Source organism: Eubalaena glacialis, chromosome 17 (assembly GCF_028564815.1).
Source record: "Eubalaena glacialis isolate mEubGla1 chromosome 17, mEubGla1.1.hap2.+ XY, whole genome shotgun sequence".
Taxonomy (NCBI): domain Eukaryota; kingdom Metazoa; phylum Chordata; class Mammalia; order Artiodactyla; family Balaenidae; genus Eubalaena; species Eubalaena glacialis.
In genome coordinates this window covers 29,979,902-29,990,114 of record NC_083732.1, presented here as the reverse complement: position 1 = coordinate 29,990,114, position 10,213 = coordinate 29,979,902, and the positions used below count along the sequence as shown (strand labels likewise).

Here is a 10,213-nt window from a genome sequence, read left to right as displayed (position 1 = left end):
CAGAAACAAAGACCCAACACAGCCAAAAATAAATAAATAAATAAATTTATTAAAAAAAAAAAAATGTTCATTTCAGTGTTTAAACTACCAATGATGTTTAGGAGAGTGGGCTTTGGAGTGTGACAGAGTATGAGTTTAAATGACTTCCTCTCTCTGAGTGCCAGTGTTTTCATGTGTAAAATGAAGATAATAACACTCACCTCAGTTTGTTGTAAATATTAAATGAGATACAATCCTTAATATGCTTAGCAGGTATGGGCTTGTGTGCTAAGAAGCTACCGCAATGGCTTCTCTTCTTCCTCCTGTTACTACAAACTGTAATCCTAATTCATTAACTACACTGAGTTCCTGAAAGCCAGGAAGAGTATCTTATCTTTCTGTCTCTCAAGTGCCTAGTGGCATGCCTTGAGGGCGAGCAGAGACTCAAATAGCTGTTTGCTGGATAAAATTGCTCTTACAGAGTCTTTAGTTCCACGTTTCTCTAGGAAACACTATATTTGGTAATTGTATCCGAAGAATGAAGGTATTGCAGTTTTGTAGCACGCTATACAAATATATGTATATGTGTATGTATGCTTATCTATATAGAATATATAGGACTTATTACAAATTTCTGTCAATTTTAAGAGCTCCCAATAGTCATTAGCTTCATAGCCATTCCGAGCCAAACAGTCCCTCGGAGTGTCTTTAGAGGCAGTGTTGTGTAGGATACACCTTGGAGTGGGCCCAGGATGCCATCCTCAGTGACAAAGTCAAAGGCCAAGTCAAAGTCCTTTCCTAAAGCTATCTGCACTTCAAACAAACAAACAAACTTTAAACCTTTTTATTATGGGACATTTCAAACATATATAAATGGAAACAATACTTTATAATTAACCCCCATGTATCGATCACCCTGCTTCAATAATTATTCACTCATGGCCAATCTTAGTTCAGCTTTACCAGGGATCAGGAAGGTTTTTCCCCATAGGGCCAAATAGTAAATATTTTAGCCTGTGTGGGCCATACAGTCTCTGTTGCGACTACTCAACTCTGCCTTTGTAGCAAGAAAGCAGTCGTAGATCACATAAACAAATGAGCCTGACTGTGTTCCAATAAAACTTTATTTACCAAAAACATGGGATTTCCCTGGTAGTCCAGTGGTTAAGAATCTGCCTTCCAATGCAGGGGACATGGGTTCGATCCCTGGTTGGGGAACTAAGATCCCACATGCTGCGGGGCAACTAAGACCATGCACTCTGGAGCCCTCCCGCCACAACTCTCTAGTTGCCCACGCGCCGCAGCTAAGACCCGATCAGCCAAATAAATAAATAAATATTTAAAATAAACAAACAAACAAACAAAAAAACAGGTGGTGGGCCAGATTTGGTCTGGGCCATCGTTTTTGGCCCTGCTCTATAACATTGCCCACTTCCTCCCTACCCTTAATTATTTTCAAGTAAATCCAAGATATCATTTTTTATCTGTAAATATTTCAGTTATCTCTAAAAGATAAAAATCCTTTAACAATAATATAATATTGTTATATATACTGTATTGTATATTATAATATAATCATGACTCCATTGTACTTGAAGTTATTCCTTAATATTAAATATCCAGTTAACATTCAAATTTTCTCAGCGTAATTTTTTTTACACGTGGTTTGTTGGAATGAGGAGACATTATAATTGGGTTACATGTCTCTTAACTTTCTTTTAGGTACGCCTTCCCTCCCACTAGCCCTGCTTTTTGTTTAGGACACTTGGTCTCAGGTTCTGGAGAGTTTTTCACAGTTTGGAATTTGCTGATTACCTCCTGAGGTGTCATTGAACTTGTTGGTCTATGTCTTGTTATTCCTATAAATTGGTAGTTAAATCTGGCCACTAGATCACTTTCATGTTAGATTTTTTGCAAGAACACTTCACAGCAGTATTCAATGTTTCCATCAGGATGCATGTAACATATCTCTTTTTTTTTTTTTAATGTCAGATGCCATTTATGATTACCACTTAGGTCTACTGTTTCATTTAGTCACAAAATGATTATATTTTGGTTTATCATTCCTTCCTCATTTATTAGCTGGAGAACTATATAAAAAGAGACTTTTCAACAACTGCTGTTGTTTACCCTAGTTTACATTTCATATAAGAAAGCAGGATAAATGCTTAACTCATTCCATTTACTTACCAGTTTTCCAAATAACAAGTTGGCTCTCTAGCATCCTCCAAAAGTGACCAATAAGAGTTTTTTTTCAAAATAAAAAATATTATTATTAACATATGGATTTAAGCATAGTCATCCTGTTTTCTGATATAACCTCAGTAGTCTTTGACAAATTCCTTGTTTTCTGTAGACAGGCTGTTCCATGCTCATTTTGTTCAATTTTTACCCTGACCTGGAATCGGCTATTTCTCCAAGGAGCTCTGGTTTAACATTGTAGTTCTTAATGAGTTTTCGCAGAAAGGCAAAGTCTCTGCAGTGGAGTGGGCAGTTCAATAAGTGGTGTGATAGCCCCGCACTGCTCACTGGAAGCTAAGGTCAGTACATGCAGGTGGCTGATTTCTAAGAGCACATGTGCCCAGTAGAGACAGTGCCTTTGTAGATGGGTTTGTGGTTACCTCTCCTTAACTGTTTTCTCCAGTACATAAGTTTTCTGATTAGAACATATCAAAACAGAACAAACCTCCCTTATCAGTCCAAAAAAACACATCATGCTGAAAAATTGAGTTTTAAAGCCACATGAACTTAAATTCCATGTACGTTCTTCAAGAATCCCAACTTGATTAAAGTGGGCTACAGTGGGAAAACCCAGAAAGCATGTGACTGAATTCAGGACAAGAACACTGCAGGCAAAGCAAGACTGTTCCCTTGACATTGATTCAAAACAGCTATCACATTTCTCTGCCAGAGTGTACTCCTGGTTAACTCCTTTCTTATAAGCCAGAGTATTTGCCAACTGTCATCAGCATCACTGACTTTCTGGGCCACTTCAGCATGAAGGATCTCTCGTTTGAGGTTAAAAGTGGGACCATTTATGCTTTGTTGGTTTTGGATAATTTAAAATTTTAAGGGTGTTTTAATATTTTCTTCTTGCTAAAGAGAATACTAAAAGTACTTCACATGTTGGCTGGTGATGAAATCTGTTTTGTCAGTGATTTGTAATGTGCTGTTTGCCTTAATGATTCAGCTTTTATACTTTATCAAAATTATATTTTTGCTTTTATATGTTAATTAAGCCTGGACCTGATATAGTATGTGTCTTCCTTCATAATAGCTTATTGTTCTTCAGTGACCCTATTTAATTTCTTATCACAAAATCTGTTCTAGGGCAAAAATTTTAATCTGATTAGAAAAGTACAAAAACCAATCATCACTCATAATACTTAGATAAAATATTTATGTAAGTATAACTCTAAAGCAAAGGTAAAAAGTTCAAAATCCTGTTTATTTAAAAAGATTAAGGGCATTAATTTACTTTAATCCAAATTCTATATTCTGGCTTGCAGAGAAATGAATATCTACCTGAGAAAGATGATTATTTTCCCTTATATTTTGTTTAGTCTTTATCGTTTTCTGCTCTGCTTACCAGGGCAATGCATACCTTTTGCAAAAATTTTAACTATTACAGGAATATATGAGATGAAAGTCCCTCTAAAACCACTCTGAAGAGATAACCACTGACAATAGTTTGGGGAACATTGAAAGAATGTTATTTAAACTCCAAGATATTTGCTGCTCATGGTGCCAGGATTAATTTTTCAAAGGGTCATTTTGGTTTTGAACCACAAGGGGTCATCATAACATTACAGCAAGCACCTTTTCACTTAATTTACCTGTCAAAGAACAATTCAACAGAGTAAATCTGAAGGTATAATTGGCTTTATTCAACAATTCATGAACCAGGAAGCATCCCATCTGGTAACTACAAGAGTGCTCCCAGGAGTGGTACAGGCAGAAGGCTTTTATAGAAAGAAGGGTGTGTGGGGGGGGAGTCATTAGTAAAAGAAAAGAAAGGATTAGTTTGGGCCAGGACAACTTATTTTTGGAGGGAAGAGACCCAGAGGGTTCTATCATGCAGACTGCGTCCTCTTCCTCTGGGATGGGAGGTGGGGGTGGGTTGGGGAAAAGGCCAACATGCTGACTAGAAAATTCCAACTGCGTGATTAAGATTACATTTCTGAGGCAGGTTGAAACTGCAGTTAGGTTAGGTATGAAATCTAGGTGGTATCATGGGCTTTAGCAAAAGTGATGCCATTTGGGGCCTGTGGTTTTTCTCTTTAACATACATTACCTATAAATTTTTCATTTAAAAAAGTCGCACTGCAGCTTACACAAGTGACTTCCTGTTGTATATGTTCGATGTTTTTGGACACCTCATTAAGTGTCAAGGTGTTCTCCTACTCCCTATCTCTTGATGGCTCACCAAACCATCACTGGTCTTCACCATAATGCAAGCCCTTCTTTTCTTCCTCCTAAATAGCATTTTTTTTTTAATGTTTTCATCTGTTATTTCACAGTCTGGTTCCATTTACCCTACATGTTCACTGAAACTTATCTTGTTTTAAGGGTCTGTAAACAAAAAGAACAGAGTGTCTGTTATTTATCATCCAGTTACACAAAGGGATAAGTTGCAATCCACTGCAGTCACCCACCGACTGTACGCTCTGAATTCAGGGAATTCAGGATGGCAAAAACAGGATGAAGCATTCTGTGTTTTGGATTACCGTCCCTAGATAGTTAAGATGCATATCTAAGGAAGAATTTCAGTGACCCCAGATTCTTGCACCTTCCCATACATAGAAAAGCGCTAAACTCATTGACGTGAGATATCTGCTTTTGTGATTAGCAATAATTTCTTACCAAGATGTACGCTTGATTACATGTATTCCCCAGCCCCGAATTCATATTTATACTGGCTCTTCCCCTACCTCTTCAGAGCTATCTGAGAGGCTCTCTCCAGGCTATAGTCCTCAATAAGGTTCCCAAATCAAATAAAACTGAGCTTTCTCCCCTGCTGCCCTTTGCACAGCTTCCCGCTGGACTCGGCAGTGCACACGAACTTGCCCGCCCGCCGCGTGCCCGCGGGCCTGGAGAAGCGGCTGTGCGCGGCCACTGCCGCTACCCTGGGCAAGCCTGAGGACTTGAACATGGGCCGGGGAGCACGCTGTGGGAGGAGGTTGGCTGACCTGGGTCGGGCTCTGTCCCCGCGCCGGCTCCCCCACCGTGAGCCCGACCCTTCCGCGCCCGCCCGCCCCGCCGCCCGCCGAGTCTGACCTCCAGCTCTCTGTGACCTCGCGGCCCCGTCCCCCACATCCGCTCCGTGTCGCCTTGCCCAGTCAGGACACCGACGTGACCTCCAGTAACCCCGGCCGGTGCCCCCAGCTCTAATCCCTTGCGGCCCGCGCATCTCCACCCCGCGCTCCCGCACTCCGCGCGCCCCGGTCCTCAGCACGATCCCGGCCTACACCGGCTTCAGGTTAAGCTTTCGTGTCCCCGCAGCGCGTGAACGTGACGGTGCGGTCCGGCCTGGCCACAGCGGTGAACGACTTAGCGGATCCCGGCGCGCAGCCGCTCGTCTCCTCCATCGGTGTGATGGGCATCCCGCCTCTTCGAGTTCCTCACCAAGGAGCTGGAGCTGGCCCAGGACTGGTGCGTAGGGGCAGGGAGAGGACCCTCTTGGGACTGCTGCGCGGCCGGGAGCAGGGATCCCACCTCAGGCCCCTCCTAAGTTTGGGGAAAAAATAAGTGTCTCACCCTGTGCAAGAATGATCTGGTGCCCCCGGGGCCCATTGACCCCTTGCCCCCACCCCCCACCCGCCGTGGTGGAGCCACCTTGAGAGTGGTAGTGGAATTGAATGAATTCCTGGCTCTGCAGTGGTTCCTGTGACACCTGGGTAAGGTGTGGCCTCTTGGACCTCAGTGTTTCCATCTGTGAAGTGGGAAGGCTGTCCTTTAACCACTCCCTGGGGGCACTGCATGACATGGCACTATACCGTACCTGCCCTGGCACCTGGCAGGGTGGGATGTTGTTACCCTGACAAAACCAAAGCCACTTATCATCTGCCTTCAGACTTTTCCACATCTTAGGAAAACAGGAGTAATTTTCTAGAACTTCTCCAAGCAGGTCAGGAGGAATTCTGGGTATGTTCTGAGGCTGGGACCTTTGGGTCCCAGGTAAGGTTCCCAGGAGGGCCATGGAGTAGTGGAAAGAGCATTGGCCTGAATGTCTGGAGACCTGGGTTCTGGGTCCCGAGCAGCTGGGGGATCCAGACAAACCTGGAAATGAACCACCTCTGGTTTGTAGCCTTCTCTTCTGTGACTAGAGAGGCATGGATTAAATGATTCCCAAGAAGCCCCTACAGCTCCCAAACCTGGGATTCTGTGGCAAGGTTAAAATTTCTTCCCGGGTGAAAAATATTCCTGAGCCAAGTCCATGCCTACGAAGTACTAAGTGCATGAGAAGCTTGAAAGAACCTTCCAGAATGGAGCCTTCGTTGGCCCAGAAAGGCTGGTGAAGAATGGTCACTTCTGGGAGGTGCTCAGGCCTGGTCCTCAAGCTGGGGAGCGATAATAATTCTAACAATGATAAGTAATGCGTAATTTACCGTGTGCCAGATACTCAATAGGTAACTCACATGCATGATTCCATTTGATCCTCAGAAGTTTTGTTCCCGTGTCCACACCCCTCATGTGGACATGCCATCCCCATGAGGTAGATACCTCCATTATGCCTATTTACAGATGGGAAAACTGAGGTTGTCACATATACCTCCTTGGCCCCAGGCTATCCCAAGTATCCTGTTTCTTCACAAAGAACTTCCTATCACTTCTGTGAGAGAGGCACACTCACTCCACAGACATTACAGGGGTGGGGGTGAGAGTGGGAGTCACCCTGTGCTTGGCCTTCTTGAGCCAGACTTTGCGAAAACAGGCGGCTGGAGCACTGCATATGTCCCCAGCGGGCCTGCAGTTTGGAAGAGAGAGGATTCCCCTGTGAACCCACAGACAGCATACAGTGACCACAGAGGCTGCCGTGTTGAGTCTGTCCTGGGAGGGCAATGATGATGTGCAGTCACCATCCCATCCCTGACATGCCCACTGCCCTGTTGGGGGTTGGGGGGAGAGCATTAATGGGGTGAGGCAGGCTTGCAAAATGCCCGGGGGCTAAGGCAGGCTGGCCTGGGAGCCCATGATGGGAGTGCCTGTCTCGGGGTCTTGGAATGTGAGGCATTAGCCCAGGAGCTGATGACATCTTTTTCTCTGTTCCCTGAAGGATCATTATCCGCTTTCTTCCCCTGGATCCCAGGCAGATTGTCAAGAATGGGACAGTCGTGACATTTTTGTGATTGGCATGGAGGGTGTCCAAGGCATCTGTGAGCTGGCCCCTTCCAGGGAGGCCTGCTGACAGAGTGAGGGCCTGGTGGATACCAGCTTTTGGCACCCCCATGTGCAGACATGCCTGTGACCTCACGGTCCTCTTCCCCATCCTCATGACAAATAAATGAAGAGAGCTTTGCCTCTCAAACATGAAAAAACTAAAAAATAAAATAAAATAAAACTGAAACTTACTGCTCTTAAGTTGTGTGTGTGTGTGTGTGTGTGTGTTTTCTTTTCAGTCGACAGTTTCATAAGAGATGTTCTGTGGGGGTAAAGAAAAGCTCTGTGAAAAAACAGGTTAGACAGTACATCCTACCCTGGACAAAGTGCATGTTAACATACTGAAGTCTCTGAGCAGTCCTTTGGTGATTAGAGCCACTTAACTTTAAAACAGCATTTTCCAAACAATTGATTGGACAATGACTCCCTTTGTTTGGGCAATTAATGTCTTTAACAACCTGAAGAAGTAATATTCTTTGGAATAGTATTTGAGAAATTCTGATTTATAACATTAATTTTAAAAAGTTATAAAACTCATATATCATACTATTGTATAAATATTCATGTTTCACTTGAATAAATTATATATTTTTGAATTCACATGTATTTTAAAATGTAATAACCTTACAATGTTTTCTTCTGCCCTCCAAATGTTTCTCATTTTTATTTTTTTCTGTCTCTCTATCTATTTATTTATTCATTTTCGGCTGCATTGGGTCTTCGTTGCTGCACGCAGGCTTTCTCTAGTTGCAGCAAGTGGGGGCTACTCTTCATTGCGGTGCGCGGGCTTCTCATTGCGGTGGCTTCTCTTGGAGCACGGGGTTTAGGCGTGCAGGCTTCAGTAGTTGTGGCACCCGGGCTCAGTAGTTGTGGCTCATGGGCTCTAGGGCACAGGCTCAGTAGTTGTGGTGCATGGGCTTAGTTGCTCGGCGGCATGTGGGATCTTCCCAGACCTGGGCTCGAACCCGTGTCCCCTACATTGGCAGGCGGATTCTTAACCACTGCACCACCAGGGAAGCCCTATTTTTTTCTATCTTGATAGCAGAGATCCCAGGACCTGTCTTGCTACAGCAGTAAGCTTGTATGGTAATTACATGAACTAATGATGGAAAATTCACCAGTGGGAATAATAAATGGCATTGTTATGCTGAGAACACTGTTTCTATTAGAAAATATGAACTAAGAAAAATGAATTATTAGGTAGAAAGGCGATTTTACATTATTATAGAGGTCCTTATTATACATTATATGTACATTATTAAAGATGTCACAGAAGAAAGATTTGTAATCAGAGAGAGTTTTATACATACAAACCTTATAATCTTAGAATAGGAAGGGATATTATCAGAGATAATTTGATAGAATGTCATACCAACTGAAGAAATAAGGAGGAATTCATGGCTTTTTGTGTCTAATCATTAAAGAATCTGAAAAAGAAATTTCTTGATTTAAGAGTTCTCCAAATGCTACATATAATAGAATTATAAAATGTATTGAAAATTATAAAGAACTTAGGAACATCAAAAACAGCCTTCTTACCTCAAAGAAAGGGAGACCCAACGTCAAAAAGTTAAGTAATTTTTTTTTAAAACAAACGTTACACATCAGTAATTGCAGATCTGGAGATAAAACAAAGATATTCTGACTCTAGGTTTATGATTAATTCTACTATTTAAAAAGTGATTTATAAACTATTCATAGTTTTATACAAATATGAGGTTATTACTGGAGTGACCTTAGAGCTGTATTCTGAAATGGGATTATTCTTTAGGGGGGAAATACCTGTACTTCTCCATTTCAACCACTAGATAGCAGGCTACTGAATAAAACACAATATGGGATTTCATAGGTCTAGAAACAGGGTCAATGAGAATGGCAAATTGCAAAGTCACAAAAGACAGGAAGTTATAAAGATTTGGATGAGTTGGGATTTACTTGAGGAGAATGAGCCCGTAACTTTCCCCTACTTCTAACGCAGTGAGAGCCAGGTCTAATGACTCTTGAACCCTGAGATATAATTTGCTTTGGTGATCTCAAATCAGTGTGGTGGGTAGAAAATGAGAAACTGTTCAATCAAAAGTACAGAGGCTGATTACACAGTGCATTTCAACATCACAATGTATCCAATGTAGGAGTCCTTTCTGAGTTCAATGCAAAAGGCAGAAACAATAAAGGAAAAAATTAAAAGACTTATCTCAAATATTTAAAATATCTATGTGTTGAAGGGGATGGTGGTGGCACATCCCATGTCCACCACACAGTGGGACTGAATATTCAATAACAAAAGAATATTTAATTAAATTGTGGAATATCTACATGATGGAATGCTGGTTAGCCACTTAAAATCATCTTTTAGATAATTTTTTTTGACATGGGAAATAAGGATACTGATCGGTGGAAAAAAAATTACATTGCATTATATATACCATGATATTTTTAAGAAATAACAAGATACAAATATGAAAAATAAAGATATTTATATACATCCATAAATTAAAGTTATTATTAACAGTCAGCTTTCCTATAGTGTTTTCAGAAAGGTTGCGCTAATCATGTATTACCTCTGAAATTGGAAAACAATGAAACTAAACATTAACAGAAGGGTTGGTAAAGCAACTCCTTTGCCGTAATCGGTACCCAATGCTCACCTGCTGTCCACTGTCCAAGCCATTCAGAGCTTGCCCAGCGCTCTTGCTCCCTCTCTCTCTCTCCCCTTCTCCTGGTGGTGGCTACCTCATATCTGTTTTCCCTGGAGGTGATGGCATTTGGGTGGGGTCTATGAAGTTACTGTTTAGGTGCCCAGTTTTGCCATTTATGAGTAATAGCACTGAATATGGTTATGATTCTTTGATTT

General features: G+C 42.0%; 1 pseudogene; it reads left to right on the top strand.

Moving 5' to 3' along the window:
• The first annotated feature begins 241 nt into the window (after window positions 1–241).
• LOC133077026 (D-dopachrome decarboxylase-like) lies at window positions 242–7,348 on the top strand (annotated as a pseudogene).
• Window positions 7,349–10,213: the final 2,865 nt, after the last annotated feature.